This window comes from Macrotis lagotis, chromosome 8, assembly GCF_037893015.1.
Source record: "Macrotis lagotis isolate mMagLag1 chromosome 8, bilby.v1.9.chrom.fasta, whole genome shotgun sequence".
NCBI lineage: Eukaryota > Metazoa > Chordata > Mammalia > Peramelemorphia > Peramelidae > Macrotis > Macrotis lagotis.
The window spans coordinates 48,733,073-48,745,268 of NC_133665.1; the positions used below are offsets into that span (position 1 = coordinate 48,733,073).

General features: G+C 36.4%; 1 protein-coding gene across 2 annotated transcripts in view; it reads left to right on the top strand.

Moving 5' to 3' along the window:
- ADCY9 (adenylate cyclase 9) overlaps positions 1-12,196 on the top strand; it is a 248,917-nt gene that overhangs the window by 112,946 nt on the left and 123,775 nt on the right. The gene's annotated exons all lie outside the window — the stretch shown is intronic.

Here is a 12,196-nt window from a genome sequence, read left to right on the forward strand (position 1 = left end):
ATCTGCAGCCAGACTTTCTCTGGATGTGGTTGGCATTTTCTATCACAAGTCTTTTAGAATTGCCTTTGATTGCTGTATTGCTTAGAAGAGCTAAATCTAAGGTGGATGGTCATCACACAGTGTACAATGTTCTCCTGATTCTGTTCAATGCACTTAGCATCAGTTCATGTAAGTCTTTATACTACTTGTTCTTTCTTATAAATCTTGAATATATTGACTAATGTGCTTTTTTTTTTTACTTAATTGATTTTCATTCAGAAAATTTTCCTTCTGTCTCTTCCTTTACCTCCAATTGAGAAAGAAAAACAAAACCCTTGTTACAGGCATCTATAATTAAGCAAATCAAATTACCTCATTGACCATGTCCAAAATAAAATCTTGTTCTGACCTGAATCTTTTTATCTCCCTCATGAAGTAGGTAGCATTTTCCCATGAATCTTCTGGAATTATCTTTGATTATTATACCAACATGAGTTACTAAAGTCTTTCAGAGTTGTTTGATTTTCCAATATTGTCACAGTATATGAATTGTTGTTTAGGTTATGCTCATTTCACTCAGCATCATTAAAAAAGAAAAAGTCCAGCCAGGTTTCTCTGAAATCATCATAGTCTCTTACAGCACAATAGTATTCTTATCTCATTTGCAAACCATAATTTGTTCAACCATTTTCCAGTTGATGAGCACTCTGTCATTTTCCAATTCTTTGAAATAGGAAAGGAAACTACTATAACTGTTTTGTAAATTCTTAGAATTAGCTCTGCTTAAAACTCCTTTAATTTATCTATTTTCTCTCTTCTTCCCTTTCCCATCTCATTTTCTTCTGAGTGAAAGAGTTCTCAACCCAATTGTGTATGTATTTTTTCCTTAGATGAGAGTTAGGTTAAATGCCACCCACTCCCCATAATTTTCCTTTTTGTATAGACTTCTACTTGTATACCCCTTTTATGAAAGATTAAATTCCCTAATCTCCCATTCCTTCTCCCTCATCCCTTCTTCCCCATATTTTCATTTTTTAAAGATCAAGATATTACAGAACACTCCTAGTCCTGCTTGTCAATTAGAATCCCTTCTATGATCCTGGATAGTGTTCAGAAGAGACATGTGTATCAGCTGCCCAAAACTCTTTATCCTTGTTTAGTCCATTATGATTGTTCACTCATGTTTACCTTTTTATGTATCTTGACTCCTATGAGTGCACTGCAAGTGTATCTCAACTTTTCACCAGGAATTCTTTATTTCATTAAGGATTCATTTTTCCCCTTTAGGATTATACTCAGTTTTTTTGGTTATGTTTTGTTTTGTTTTTGCAAGGCAATGGGTTTTAAGTGACTTGCCCAAGGCTGCACAGCTAGGTAATTAAGTGTCTGAGGTCAGATCAGGGCTGGTGCTCTATCCACTGCGCCACCTAGCTGCCCCACAGGATTATACTCAGTTTTGCAAAGTTATTCTTGGCTGTGAGCCATCTTGAATCTTATATTTCAAGCTCTCTATTTCTTTATTGCGGTGACTTCTAAATCATTTGTAATCTACTTGATTAGCTTTTATTTGATTCATTCCAATTTTCAAAGTTTGATGCTTGAGGAAAATTTTGTACTGGTTTTGTCAAGCTATACATTCCTTTTCCAATTCTTCCATAGCTTTCATTTCTTTTCAATTTTTTCCTCAATTTGTTTTGTTTCATTGATCAAAATATTTTTTCTTTTTGAAAAACTTTTCATCTCTTTCATAAAATATAGCAAGGTAGAAGGGGTAACTGGTTAAAAGTAAGGTAAAAAGTCTAGAAAGTCAAGAGCAGAGTCCATGAAAGAGGAAGATACGCTAGATTGCTTTTGAGAGCTTACAAACCTTTTTTTACTAATCCTAACTTCCAAATAAAAACAAAGATCCATTTTTAAATACTAGAATACTACCATTAAAACTTGGAATCTACCTGCTTCCTAGGAATTAAAAATTAGTATTACTTGGAGGGTAATGGAAGCATATGATGAGCATCAGTAGACTGCAATATTTAGCCATTCAGAAGCTCCAAAGAAGAATAGGAGTAAAAGACTTTATTAAGAAATTGTATGAAAGGGGCAACCAGGTGGCACAGTGGATAGAGCACTAGCCCTGGAGTCAGAGGACCTGAGTTCAAATGTGACCACAGACACTTAATAATTACCTAGCTGTGTGGCCTTGGGCAAGCCATTTAACCCTACTACCTTGCAAAAGCCTAAAGAAAAAAAAAAGAAATTGTATGAAAGGAAGATAAGATGGATTAGTTAAATGGCAAGAATTTGGAATGACATATAGGCAGCCAGAGTGTTCTAATGCTACCTTCATGGTGTCTAGAGAAAGTGAAGAAGTTTCCTTACGCTGGTGAACAAAAGGCTGTGGTACAGAGAATGACTGTTTGCCTGCTTGGGACTGGACACAGGACTTCCCTTTTAGAGGAACCCACAGTGGACACAGACTAGGAGGAGGAAAAGTCGGGCAGGCTATGACTGTAGGAAGTACCCTGAACACTTATGTTGCTCTTCTCTGTTTTCATGCATTCTAGTGGAGTGACTTGTGTAGCCCCTGGAGTATGAACAAACCACTCATCTAGTGAAGTGAATTCTGAAGGCCCATTATGAAATTTTAGACTTCTGGGCCTATTTAACTCTTTTTCCCCCCCTTCTTTAATAGTTATACTTAAAATGGTTTCTTAGTGTAAGTCTTTTTAAAATTTCACATTTTGCGATTGAAATCAGGAAACTAAGCTTAGCCAATAGTGTTGAATTATGATCCAAGAATAAGGCTTCACTTAATTCGGCTAATCAAACTGAAATATAAATAGGACAAATTATTAGCTTATCAATTTTCCTGGCTATAAATAGATTAGAGACCTCAGTTTGGCTCCCATAACCTTTGCATCACATAAACACATCATAAATAAGTGCCTCAGGAAAGAGAAATTCAAATTAGAAATAATATTGGCATAGTTATTTATGAAATTGATTCAGCAGATGTTTTTTTCTTCATAAAAACTCATGTTTCTAATATTCTTTGCAATTTATACAGCCAATTAAGTAGGTAGCATGTATATTATTATCCCTGTTTTGTTAATGAAAATCTAGCACTTCCTCTCTCATGAGATCTCCCAGCTTTAAGGTTTTCTGTGGATCCATATTTACTCGAAATGATAGCCCTCACTGATGTGTCTATTCTTTCTCTAATTAGCCAGAAGATATAGTTCAAATTAAAATTTAAAATTTAATGAAAGTATAGAAAGAAGAATATTATCCCCAGAAATACAAGGGCACACTGATCCACAAATACACACAGCCTTAGTACAGAGAGTATATTGGGATCACACATGAAAGGACAGGAGAAGTCTAGAAGGCCAATTCATATTTTTGAGGCTGAATGATTTTTTGCATTTTTTGAGTCTGCATCTCTCCAGGAACAGTATCTCCACTGTGCCTGATCCTTACTAGATGGAGGTATATCTGGATCCTGCCTTTTTCCCCACAAGCCTGAAGAATAATGGCTAGAATTGCCTTGGTAAGAGCAGACTACAGACCCAACTGCTTTTTAGTCATGGTCACCATACTAATCCATCAAAAGCCTCTAGTACCCCAAACTAAGATTAGGTCTATCCTTTTACAGTTTTAAGAGCTAGCTAGCACTGAAAGTTGTCCAAGCATTTTGCATATGTTATCTCATCTGATCTTCACTATAATTACCTGAAGAGTCATTATTAGCTCCATTTTACATATGAGAACAGTAATATTAAGAAGTTAAGTGACTTGTCTAGGTTCACACAACTAGTAAATCTTTGAGTCAGTATTTGTACTCTTATATCTGTGACTCCAAATCCAATAGTCCATCCACAGAATAATCTAGTTTTGAGAGATCAAAGCTTTCTATTTCAGATAAGGACTGTATCTTAACCTCTCTCTTATAGTCCTAGACTTAACTGTAAATCAGTCTGAATCAAAAATCAAAAACTCACTTTCCTGTCTTTATTATGTATATTTATCTATTGTTATTCAGTTGTTTTGATCCTGTCAGACTCTACAAATGAGATTTTCTTGACAAAGTTACTGGAGTGATTTGCTATTTCCTTCTTCAATTCATTTTATAGATGAGGAAATCTAGGCTAATGGGTATCAGAGGACAGACCTGAACTCAGGAAGATGAGTCTTCTTGATTCCAGGCCCAGCACTCTATTCATTTTACCCACTAGCTACTTTGTCTTTATTAGGACACCTGCAAAAGCTGCCCTTATATTTATCTAAAGAACACCTAATTGCTTTAGTGACTTATGTTGGTCAGATGACCCAGAGTCAGGAAAACCTGAGTACAAATCCAGCTTCAGATGCTTACTAGCTATGTTACCCTGGACAAATCATTTCCCTATTTGCCTCAGTTTCCTCATCTATAAAATGGGTATCATAATGGCACCACTCAGTGTTGTTGTGATGATCAAATGAGGTAATTGTAAAGAATTTAGGACAGTGCCTGGCACATAGTAAGCACTATAGAGATATTAGCTATTAATTATTATTGTTAGATAGACTTCAGATTCTTTATAAGGGACAAAGAAATAGAATTCAAGTCTAACTGCCCCAAGTGAAAATCCTGTGTTTTTTCTGCTGTCATCATTCTTTTTCATATATAGGAAACAAGAAAAAAATTCTTTATTACCAACCAGAAGAAACTGATGATTTACACATCACTTCCCAACTGCTGTTGTTTTGGGAAATTGGGGAGAAGATGACAGTGAGAAATTTATCAGAATCTTAAAGAGCAACTAGTCCCTTTGGGGCATATTTGTGATAGCATACTTGGAAACTTTTGTTCCTTCTCTGCCTATTTATTGCCCTTGTGAAAATTGTACTGCTATTTTAAAGTAAATAAAACAGTCTGTTGAAAAAGAACTATATGTATACCATTTTTAAAGGGAAAGTTTCTATTTGAGAATTCTTAGGCCTTTGATTGATGAGGGTTTTTTTGGCTGCATTAATTGTTGTAGTCCGCAGGCAACATCCTACTTTACTTTCTCTTCAGGTTAATGAGACTATATTTAAACCCCTTGGGAGAAAAGTTTATTTTAAACAACTGCTACTGTAGAGAGAGAGAGAGAGAGAGAACCATTTTGGTACTCAGAAGAGAGTGCAGGAAGTAGAAGATGTCTCCTTTTCCTACATGAGTGAAGCAGTTCTGGGTTTGATAACGCCACTCAGATATTTCTGAGATTTTATAGCCTCATCTGGCATTGAAGCTCAGAACTGGGTAAGGCTGGGAAGTGCTCTGCTGTGGTTATTTTTCTATAGCCAGCCCTAGGCACTTCATACCACCTACATTAATCTACTTCCCCACCCCCATCAAATAAAAAAAAACAAAACAAAACAGCAAATTCTTTGGCAGCAAGGGTAATGGCCAATTTTCAAAGGGGTAAGATTTCTGGCCCCCCGACCATGGGATTTTGTACCACCTTGCAATTCCTTGGTATCTCTATGTAGCACTAGCCATACCTCTTTTTGCTTCCTCTAAAGGCTACATATCCCAATTCCTATAATCTTACTCACAGTCCTTGAATTATAGGTGTAAGGGAGTTTGGGGTCATCTAGTCCAACCCCTTCATTTTACAAATGGAGAAACAAGGAACTTTTAGAAAAGGAAGTGGCTTACCAAAGGTTCCAGGTGGGTAGAGAGGAGTCTAAGCCTGTCTCCAAGCTTCAGTGCTCTTTAATATTTTGCCACCATGCCCTGTAGAATGAGTTTCTATGTCCATTTGAGAAGGACTTTTATCTCAGTTAAACATTCTTTAGAGGTCAGCTAGGCACTAATGCTTAATACCTTAATGATTCCTACAAAGAACAGAAGTATGACTTTTCTCTCATCCATCCTTAGGTTCTTTTGAGTTCTCCCAAGCTGATATGAGAAAATCAATTAAGTTTTATAAATTATATGGTTTACCTCTTAAATTTATATGGCAGTATACTGTTGAAAAGTTTTTGAAAATATTTCATTGAAGGAACCTTGGAGATAATCCCTTTTTTTAAACAAATGAAGAAATCATATGACCAGAGAAAGTTAAATGACTTCCCCAAGTTTGCAGAAATAATGAATAGCAAAGACAGAATTAAAGCAAAAGTCTTTCCATTTCAAATCTAGCCCTCTTTCAGCTACATATATCAGTGAACAAATGAGAAGTATGATAATTTGTTATGTTAACAGGTCATTTTCTTTTTATTCATTCCCTTTCACTCAAAGCTAGATTTTTTTTTTATCAGTTCTTTTGTTCGTTTGTTTTTCAGTCATATCCAACTCTTTGTGACCCTATTTGTGCATTCTTGGCAAAGATACTGCTGTGGGAGGCTCAGTGTCTCCAACAGAAATTGAATTAGTGAAAAGTGAATGAATTGATGTAATCCCTGGGATTTAAAAAACTGCTCAGGATTTACTGGAGAAGGCTTACAAAGTATATCAATTAGAAAAACAGCAAGCACTTTGAGGACAGGCTAGGTGAGTTTTGAGAGAGAGAGAGAGAGAGACAGAGAGACAGAGAGACAGAGAGACAGAGAGAGACAGGAAGAGAGAGGACAGACATGAGGACTGTTTTAGGCTGGCCACATAGCATAGGGGCCCATGGTTCTCCAGCAGGGCCTAGGCTGAGAGCACTTGGCCTAAGAAAGAGAGCTAGAGCTATCCTTGCAAGGTGGAGGTAAGGTCCAGAAAGAGAGAACCTGAGGAGCACCCCCAAGGAGGGGCTGGCCTTTCTCTTAAATGCACTTCTGCATTGGGTAGGACAAAGGGTGGCACTTGGGGAATGGCCCAGAACTTGGCTCAGGTCTTCTCCAATAGGCAAGCTACGTACTGGTCCTTCCTATCCCAGGGTGTGTGACCTCTAAGTACAACATGTCATTTCTTGTCATGCCAGTGTAAGCTTGACCCATCAGCAGGTAAAGTCAGGTAGCTGGAAACTGGAAAGGTAAACAATTCAAGGTCACTCCCGTCCTGAAATGGAGTCACTTTGAACAAAGAATTCTGCCTGCATCAATACTAAAGTGGTTTGTCATTTCCTTCTCTAGCTAAATTTATAGATGAGGAGACTGAAGCAAACAGAATTAAATGACTTATCCAGGATCACATAGCTAGTAAATATTTGAGGTCAAATTTGAACTCCAGTCTTCCTGACTGCAGACCTGGTATACTATCCATCGCACTATCTAGCTGCCCACTTTATTAGAACAGTGATTTATTCATGAATCAAAGCATAATACCTATATGTATTTTTATTAGGAAGAATATAAAATTTCATGTAAGTTGTAGAAGTTTAAAACCCACAGAGAATAAAAGGTTTTCATTCAGTTATGTAAATTAATGTTTAAAAATATTGATTTAAATAATTCTCAGTACTGATATTACAATTCCCTAGGTTGCTTTTTATTTTTCTCAAGGGTTGTGTTTTTTTTAAATGAATTCTAGAAACACAAATAATGATAATTCATTTTTAAATATAAAACACTGTCAGGAAAGAAGGAGTATTATAAGATTAGGCATTGATATTTCTAAAAATATTGGAGATTATTGTTTTAAACTCTCCCTAGCCTATTTGACTGCCCAAGAATTAGTTAATAAGAACATATTAAACACCTACTCTATATTGGACATTTAAAAGAATTAGATGTTATTTAAATTCTTCCCTGGGATATTTTTATATATAATCTACTAATACTAGTAAACTAATGTAGCTTGAGTTCTATATGGGAAAGCATCTCCCTGTTAATCATTTAGGTTGTGCTAAGCAATAACAACTCACAACTATAACATAGTTTCTAATTTTCAAAACATTCTTTTGGCAATAACCCTATAAGATAGTCATTATATGTAATATTATACCCATTTTACAAGACCAGAGATACTAGGCCCATAGTCACAGGAGTAGTATATAGCAAATTAAGGACTTCTGACATCAAATTCAGTGTTATTCTGTCTCATTTATTTTTATAGATTTTCTGTTACAGTTTGCAAAGTATGCTTTCACATATTCTTGTTCAAACTTCAAAAACACTGTGCCCATGGATTGTTTCATCCTTCCCATTTGTGTGCTCAGAGCCTAGGACAGGGTCTGCCACATAGGAGGTGCTTAATAAATCTTTGTTGATCAGCTGATTGATCTTCTGTTAAAATGGGGAAAATAAAACCTGTTGCACCCACCTCACTAAGTTGTTGTGAAGTTCACATGAAACAATAAACTTTGCAACCTTAAAGTGGTTCTTAAATCTGTAAAGATTTTCTAGGTAAGGTAATGCTAAATTCGTGTTATCTCAAGTTGAATTACTTAGAACATTTGAATAAAAGGGGCTATAGAAGACCAGTCCTTGTGAAAGACAAAAAAAGAATAAATTAAAAGGTGATTCTCTCAGGAGCTACCTGACACTACTTTTTTTCTAGCAGGAAGAGTACAATGGGGGCAATTTTGGGGTTTCTAGGGCACTTCCTTAATGAACAATAGGTACCAAATATACTGATTGTAGACTATTTCTGCAGAGTATTTCAAAAGGGCCAACTTTCAAAGACACCCTCAGTTGAAAGTTAGAAAGAAAAAAATCTTGAAATATATTATCTAACATATTGTTATATTATATGTTATCTAATTCTGATTTGTTGAACCCAACTATTTGAAGAATTGTTTCATTTCCATTCCTGGAAGACTACATTTTTCCTAGTGGACTCATGCAAAGTTCCAGTCCATTTGATTTATTTTAGAAAAACTACTCTAATTAACCCTGATGAATACTTTAAGATATGACTTCCCCAAATGACAAAGGCCAAAACAGACTTTATGATTGGGATGAAATTAAGGCAGCATTCTACTTGAATGTTACATCCTTTCTCCTTCTTTGAATGTTTTTACATATATTCCTAAGAATTTTGATTTGCAAAATCATTCAACAGACTTGCACCTTAAACCTAAGTGAAAAAAATGGAAGTTAAACAGAAACAGTGTCTCAACATTCTCATATATACTTAATAAATATCAATATAAGAAATACAAAACAGTCAAGTAAAAATCTGGGAGGAAGGCCACAAGCAATTGTGGAGGTCAGTATCTGGAATCATGGAAGTGACCCCAGCCCAGCCCCTTTTAACAGATGAGGAAACTGAATCCCCACTGGGGGTGGGATAGAATGGGAGGGATAAAAAGGAAAGACACACAGGTAGAAAGTTTCAGAAGATGGATATGAACCCTGCTCTTCAGACTCAATGGCCATCATACCCTCCTGCAGTTGGGTGAAGAAACTAAGACTGAGAAAGAGGCCTTTAAAGGTCATTTTACAAATGAGGAAACTGAGGCATAGGGAAAGGGAAAGTGACAGGTCCAGAGTCATGCTCCTAGTAAGTATCAGGCTAAATTTGAATCATACTTTCTGCACTACAGTTATAAAGAGATATACCATGTGAAAAAAGTTCTTCTTGGTATAGATTTTTATTATTCTTGTTTAGGGGTAGTTTAGAATTTGAGTTTTATTTTAAAGGTGCCCTAAGTATATTGATTACACAGTTTCTTTGCTACATCTGCAAGATTTAGATGTGCTAGGTTGAGTCTAGCGTGCTAGAGAGAATGAGAGGAGAGATGCTAGATGAATGATAGATTCTCAAAATTATCAGGAGCTTTGGGGTTCATCCAGTTCAACCTCCCATCCAGTGCCAGACTGCCTCATCCGTGGTAATGGGCATGGGCTTGGTTAAGCAATGATGCCATCCACTTTGTCCCTCACATGTGTCCCAGTATGTGTGCTAGGATTAGCCAACATATCAGCTACATCATTAGAGGGTTATAGGAGAGAATTGTTTAATAATTTATGTTGATTTAGTGGATACTTAATAAATAGTAAGAGCAATGAGGTGACACTATAGTACAGAGATTCCAGGGTCTGGATCTTTATGAGTTCAAATCTGCTCTCAGACCTTTAACTGGTGATGCTGAACAAGTTACAACTCTTTGTCTCAGTTTCCTTATCTGTAAAATAAACTGGAAAAAGAAATGGCAAGCCAATTCACTATCTTTTACCAAGAAAACTCCAGTGGGGTTACTCAGATAAAAATCAGGACCTGGATTCAAATTCTGCCTCTGCCCCTGATTAGTTATATTGACTCATCTAGTTATTTCTTTTCCCTGAGTTTTATTTTCTTCATTTGTGAAATAAGGGATATGAATGGAATGATCTCTAAAATTTCATGGCACATAAAATTCTAAGCTTTTGTTCCCTGTGATATGGAGAATACCTAGTGTTTTGTAAAATGTATTTTTATGCATTTATAAAAATAAGGCAGCTAGGTGGCACAGTGGATGGAGCACACTGGCCTGAAGTCAGGAGGACCTGAGTTCACATCTGGCCACAGATTTACTAGCTGTATGACCCTGAGCAAGTCACTTCACCCCAACTGCTAGCATCGTCCTGATTCACATCTGGCCCCTGGATCCAGATGGCTCCGGAGGAGAAAGTGAGACTGGTCACATAGCAAGCCCCCTCTCACTCAAATCCAATTCACGTGCTTATCATGGTGTCACCTCCATGATGTCATGGTCTTCTTCAAGAATGAAGGACAGGGGTGGCGAGGTGGTGCAGTGGATAGAGCACCAGCTCTGGAGTCAGGAGTACCTGAATTCAAATCTGGCCTCAGACATTTAATAATTACCTAGCTGTGTGGCCTTGGGCAAGCCACTTAACCCCATTGCCTTGCAAACAAACAAAAAAAAAAACAAGAATGAAGGACAAAGATCATCAGAAACACTGTAAGATAGATAAGGAAATAGAGTATCTGAGGGATTAAATCATTTACCTGTTAAATGTCACAGGGCTAGTTGGTCAGTGGTAGTGTTGGACTTATGACATGAATACTCTCTCCTTTACCATACTGTCTCTCTAGTGCTAAGACCAACTTGGATACTCACTGATGTTGCTTATATATTCCATCCCATAGAGTCTCTGAAAACTCTCAGTGATATGGAAATTAAATAGGCAAAATATTTTAAATAGTAGCTCAGATTTCCATTGTCCATTTAAACTACTTTTGTTATTGATATCATATGAAGGAATTAAACCTACTGCAGAATAGAATGTAGAATGACAAAGGAGAAGCTTCCTGAAAATGTTAAGATTCAATAGGCACTTAATACATATTGAATTAGAACTGTGTGATTTTTATTACTATATTCCTCAATGTAGCCATACTTTTATGGCAATTTTGTGGGCATAATCATTACATATGTAATAATAATAATAATAATAGCATTAATGCAGGAATTTAAAGTTTGTAGTACCATTACAAATATTATCTTTATTTAATCCTCACAACAGTTCTGACCAATTGGTTCTAATTATTATGCTATTTTTACAGATGAGGAAAGGGAGGCAAACAGATTATGTGAAGTTATATAGTTTGTAAGTCTCAGGAAGCATTTGAACAGGCACTGTTGTTATAGATTTATAGTAAATAGACATTATTTGAGGGCAGTGAGGTGGCAGTGGATAGAGCACTGGTCTTGGAGTCAGAAGGATGGAGTTCAAATCCAGCCTCAGACACTTGATGCTTACTAGCTGGGTGACCCTGGACTAGTCTCTTAATCCTGATTGCCTTGCATCCAGGTCCATCTCAGTTTCTGGCCACTGGATCCATATGACTTTGGAGGAGAAAATGAGGCTGATGACTTAGCACAGCACCCCCCTCACTCAAATTAAATTCAGGTGCTTGTCATGGAATCACCTCACCTCCCCAATATCATGGTCCTCTTCAAGAATGAAGGACATGGGGCGACTAGGTGGCGCAGTGGATAAAGTACCGGCCCTGGGGTCAGGAGTACCTGGGTTCAAATCTGGTCTCAGACACTTAATAATTACCTAGCTGTGTGGCCTTGGGCAAGCCACTTAACCCCATTTGCCTTGCAAAAAAAAAAAAGAATGAAGGACAAACATCAGAAATTTGTTATAACAATTATTCTTTGTCACTATGAAAAATATATTTAAATGGTTTTTTTTACCAGTTTCTCCTCTCTAAAATTATGTAAGGAAGACATTAAAAGAGTGAATATATTGTCTTTTTTGATGCAAAAAGTTTTTGTCTTAGTCTATAAGTCTAAAATTAAACTGTGTAAATGAAGAATTATGATTTAATGTACAAAAATTTACTTTTAATATATCCTAAAAAGTTGTATAT